The sequence below is a fragment of the Zingiber officinale genome, chromosome 1B (assembly GCF_018446385.1).
Source record: "Zingiber officinale cultivar Zhangliang chromosome 1B, Zo_v1.1, whole genome shotgun sequence".
Lineage (NCBI taxonomy): Eukaryota > Viridiplantae > Streptophyta > Magnoliopsida > Zingiberales > Zingiberaceae > Zingiber > Zingiber officinale.
Window position 1 is genome coordinate 165,487,599 of NC_055986.1, and position 5,758 is coordinate 165,493,356.

The window sequence follows — 5,758 nt, forward strand, 5'->3', positions numbered from 1 at the left end:
AAATATTTAAAAATCTAAAAATTATTAAAAAAAAATAATAAAAAGATGTCTTGATATTCTTGTACTAATAATCTGGGGTTGAAAAGAATTCATCCTCAAATTCAGAATAATATTAAGTGGTAGATGGTAATTTAAAATGTACTAACAATTATTTTACTTTCATCTCAATGCTAGATAGCAAAAATTTTTCACTCATAAAAAATAAGCCTAGTGCTGTAAATCAAATAATGTCTAGACCTTTCGAATAGGATAAGCTCATCAAAGACTGTAGCAATTCTGCAAGACATGATCTTTCCTAAGTACTCAGAACCTATTTTGTGAGCTAGATGCTTATATTCTGGTGTAATTAATCATGTCCACATTCTTGTTAATATCAGCTTGGGAATGATTAACAACACCAATCCAAGAGTATCATAGTCTAAATGTTTTTCCTTCCAATATGCATCAATGCCCTTGTCCATAATATCAATCTTTGTGAGCCCGAGAAGACCGGTCTCTATCAATTTCATCTTGGATCTCCTTCCTAACAAGAACTAAATCAAATGAATTTGATGTGAGAATTTCTTGAGAAGATCCAAGGCCTTGGCCATCCAAAACAAGTGAATTTTTAGTCCTTTCATTATGCTCATTTATACAAAGTTCCTAGTTCTCTGTAGAGGAAGTTTCCAAGCTTACACCATCAGCTTTGTCCGGGCATGCCCTCGAATATGATTTTTTAGGATGTGTTTGGTTCAAGTTATCATGTATAATCTTGGTTATGTGATTATCAGGTAATCACATAACCAAGGTTATGGGGAATAAAACATAAACAAATGTTGTTTGGTTCAACTTAGGTAATGCAACAAAAACTTATTTGTTTGAAGGTTTTAATGAATACCTTAGTTTAATATTTTACCGTATTACCCTCAGTTACAAAATCAACTAAACATATTATTATTATTATTATTATTATTATTATTATTATTATTTATGTTTTTTTACTTTCTTTTTCTTGTATATTTTTTGACTTTTTTTATGTGTTTTTTTATTTTTTTAATGTTTTATATTATTTATATTATTTATATTTATATTATTTTATATTTTTACATTTTTAAATTTTTTATTTTTATTTATTTATTTTATTTTTTAATTTTTTATTTTTAAAATTTTAAATTTTTACAAATTTTTTAATTTTTTTAAAATTTTTTATTTTTAAAATTTTGAAATTTTTTAAACATTTTTTTAATATTTTTTTTATGTTTTTTCTATTTTTTCCATGTTTTTTCTTATCGGAGGGTATTTTTGGTAAAAAAAATTCGTTAACCCCGGAATAAAGAAAAACCTTAATTTTTTGAAGTTTTCCGATTCCGGGCTGCATGACCCTTTTGCTGACGTGTCGGGCATGAAACATTACTCGGGAATCATTGAATACCTAAACCAAACAAGATTTTTGCTGATAACCTTGGATGGATAACCAAGATTATCAAGAATAACCCCGAACCAAAAACACCCTTAGAATTTTCTTCAAAGCCTACATGTTAGTCATTGTTGTTCCATAATTGGTAGGTACATCATCAACCACATTAGTCACTATACCCATAATAGGCAACTCAGAAATAGGAGCATCAGTATCCATATGCATGTCAATTGTATCTGAAAATGGAACACTATGACGAACTTCCAAAGACATCTCTCTAAGTACTATATCCATATTGTTGGACTGGGAAATAAATGCATCATATTTGATAGATCTGGTTGACTTCTTAGGGTGGTAGTTACGGGTGCAAACAAATCGAGCCGACTCGCGAGCTTTTCGAGTCGGCGTGAAAAATATTTGATTTGTATTCTAATTTATCGAATTTGAGTCGAACTCGAACATGTTCGAACATTTTTTGACCCAAACTCGAACCCAAATTATATTGTTCGATAGTCCGCGAGTCTTAGGGGGTGTTTGGTTTAGGGGAATAGGAGTGGGGAATGAGAATGAGAATCATTGATTGTCATTGTTAATATTTGGATTATAGGAATAGGAATGCAAATAAGGGAATGAATCCTTGAAATTGGGTAATAACTCATTCCCATGTACCTCCCCTTCAATGAGCCATTATCCTATTTTCATTAATCAAAATATTCCCTTATTCCAAAAATACCCTTGAGCTAAAACTAAAATTTTCTCCCTTAATATCAAATATCAAAATATATTTATTTATTTTTTCTTTCATATCACTTCTCTCTCCTTGTTCTCTCTCATCATATTTTCTCTCTCATCATTTTATCACACACTTTCTCTCTCCTATCACACTCTTTTTTTCTCATTACACTTTCTCTCTCATCATACTTTCTCTCATCATACTTTCTCTCTCCTCAATCTCTTCCGTCGTACTCTCTTCTTTCTTTTTTTCTTATCATACTTTTTCTCTCATCATACTTTCTCTCTCCTCAATCTCTCCCATCACACTCCCTTTTCTCTTTTTTTCTCATTACATTTTCGCTCTCATCACACTTTCTCTCTCCTCAATCTCTCTTGTCACACTCTCTCCTTTTTTTCCTCAACACACTTTCTCTCTCATCATATTTTCTCTCTCCTCAATCTCTCACATCACACGCAATGTTCTCTTTTATTCATCACACTTTCTCTCTCATCATACTTTATCTCTCACCATACTTTCTCTCTCCTCAATCTCTCTCATCACACACTCTCTCCTCGTTTTTTCTCATTATATTTTCTCTCTCTTCATCCTCTCCCATCGTACTTTCTCTCACATCATATTTTCTCTCTCATCTTCTCTCATCATACTCTCTCCTATCACACTCTCTTTTCTCATTTTCTCTCATCACACTTTCTCTCTCTTCATTATTTTACATCACACTTTCTATCTCTTCATTTTTTCTCATCACACTTTCTCTCTCATCATACTTTCTCTCTCGCCATTCTCTTTCATCATATTTTTCTCTCATATTCATCTTTCTCTCATATCTAATTTTTTCTCTTATTTTTCTTTAAGGGTAAAAAAGGAAATTTTGATTTATTCCGATAGAAAATATGCAACTAACCAAACATTGCTTTTAAGAATGATATTCATGCTCATACCCATTCCCATTCCACAATACAATGATTCCCATTCCGATTCCTATTCCTAACAAAGAACCAAACGCCCCCTTAATACTTTATTAATATAAGTTAAATATATTAAATAAATAAATTTTAAGATTTTTGAGTACCTATTCTCGAACAATAATTCGAATAGTTCGCGAATATGTTCGAATCTTTCAAGCCGAACTCGAACCTGGGCCCTAATTCGAACCGAACTCGAACCAAAAACTTTGAATTTTTCGAGCTTCAAACTCGAATATACCTATTTTGAGCCTTAAATTTTTCTGCATATTCTGCTCGATTCGATTCGTTTATACCCCTAATGATAGTACGCTCAGCAAATGAAACTCTACTTTGCCTTTGCTCACAAAGTCAATCTATTGATTTTTGTTCCATTAATGTTCTTCCTTCTTTTCTTTTTCGTTCTCATCCTTAGGTGCTTCAAAACCATATTTGATTGTTAGCAATATACTGAAATCTATTTAAAAAAAATACCTTTATACGACCTTTCCAAAGCGCGAACTCCCCCTCGAATTTTGGTGGGTGAATATTTGATTCGACCATCTTCTTATTACTTCAATTGACGGTTAGTCCTTCTAAAGCAGTTAGACTCTCATACCAATTGTTGGATGGGGTGAATCGGCTAAAGGGGTTGAATAGACGACATACAACAAGTTAGAATTTTCTCTTACTTTTACTTTAGCAAGAATACACTATTAATTAAGCAAAAATAAATAACATAAAAAATAAGTAAGAGATTAAAAGTTTTACTTGGTTATAACTTGGATGGCTATTAATCCAAGTTAGTAGAAAGCTCACTAAAAATCTCCTTTTTAGACAAAGGTCAGAGGCGGAGAAGCCCCTTACAATAGTTGAATGTACTAGAATTGATTACAGAAGTTTAAGAACAGGTGTGTCTTGAACTCCTAACTCTAAGGTGCTATTTATAGCTTTCTAGGCAAAGTTACAGTTTTGTTGATGTGGCTTGTAGGCGCCTCTAATGTCATCTAGGGCACCCTCAATGTGATGAAGTTTCATCTATGAAGCAACGACTCTTCAACGACTACTGTTTAATAGAGGTGCCTTGACTACTATTTATCTGAGGCGCCTCCAGTCAACTGAGGTGCCTTCATTCCCTTTTGTGATAGCTTATCTGCTGGATACCCGAGGCTCCTCCAGTCTCATTTGAGGCGCCTCGAGTATTGTTTATTTGAATGGTCAATCTCAACGCTAACCATTCTTTTCCTCGCGATCGCTTGGGTGATGCTCCAACCGTCCAGAGTTAAACTCACCCAAACCTAACTCTGAGCTTTTCCTTAAGCAGGCTTCCTCTCGGCTTATCATCCCTCAAATGCGCCACACACGTCATTCTCACTCTACTAGTATACTATTCCGCAGCTCCTCGTCTCTTAAATGCGCCGAGCCCATCAACTCTCTTCCTGTGTCGTCATTCTCACTTGCAACGACTTCCACTCAACTTTTTGTGTTCCTAAATCCCTGCACACTCAAGCATAAGGCTTCAAATATATAGGGTCTAACTTAACTCGATTGATCATATCAAAATTAATGCAGGATACTTACAAATTAGTTTTCAGGATTTTTTAAACCTTAAAAAAATAATTTTCAAATTATTTTTGCTAAAAATTAGGTTTAATTCTTGAAAATTATTTTCTTTGTAAAATAGTTCCGATAAAAAACATTATCTTGTATAATCTATTTACAACCCCTAGAAAAAAATTTAGATGTTTTTTTTTTTGTCTAGTTTACCCTATTTTTGATGTGATTAAAGGGGGAGAAAATGATGAAGGTTAAGTTAAGGGGATATTTATTGTAAAATTTTGCTTGAATTAAATTGCAAAATTATTGTTTTAATTTTTTTAAATTTATTTATTATTTATTAACCATAATCTTAACTCAGGTTGATGTACATCAAAAAGGGAGAGATTGTAAATACTCCGGATTAGTTTTAATGTGATTGATCGAGTTAAGTTAGATCATGTGTGTTGGACCCCGGTTAGTCGGCTAGAAGGGGGGTTGAATAGCCCTGCACAAATTACAAAAGAAACCCTTCTTGGACAATAACTTAAATAACGAACACTTGCAAAAATAACTAAATAAACAGAAAAAAAACAGACTCCGAAATTTTTACTTAGTTACAACCGGAGAGGTTGTTAATCTAAGGAAATGAATCGCACTACTTTCTCCTTCAGGCGGAGAAGCCTCTTTACAACTAGAACTTTAGGTCTGTTGGTTGCTACTCGGAAAGCCTAGAGGTTCCACTGTACAAAAATTTTGTACAAAGGTCTGAACTTTTTCCTAGCTACCATGTGTTCTTTTAAATTAAATTTTGGATCGCCTGCGGAACTTAACACGTTTGATCCAAAACTTAATCTATTTGTTCTTTTAGGTTTTGACTTGGATCTCCTGCGGAACTTAACACGTTCGACCCAAATCACCTTAAGTTATTAATTCCATTAAATATTAATTTCCATAATCGGTTCCCAGTACTGACGTGGCGAGGCACATGGCCTTCTTGGATATGGGAGCAACCACCACCGACTAGACAAAACCTTTTATAGAAATCTAATATTTAATTTCCTAAAATAACTTTAGGTTAACCGAAAAGAACAATCAAATCACAAGGAAAAATAAAATAAAAGAACATAACTTCGAAAAAACATATTC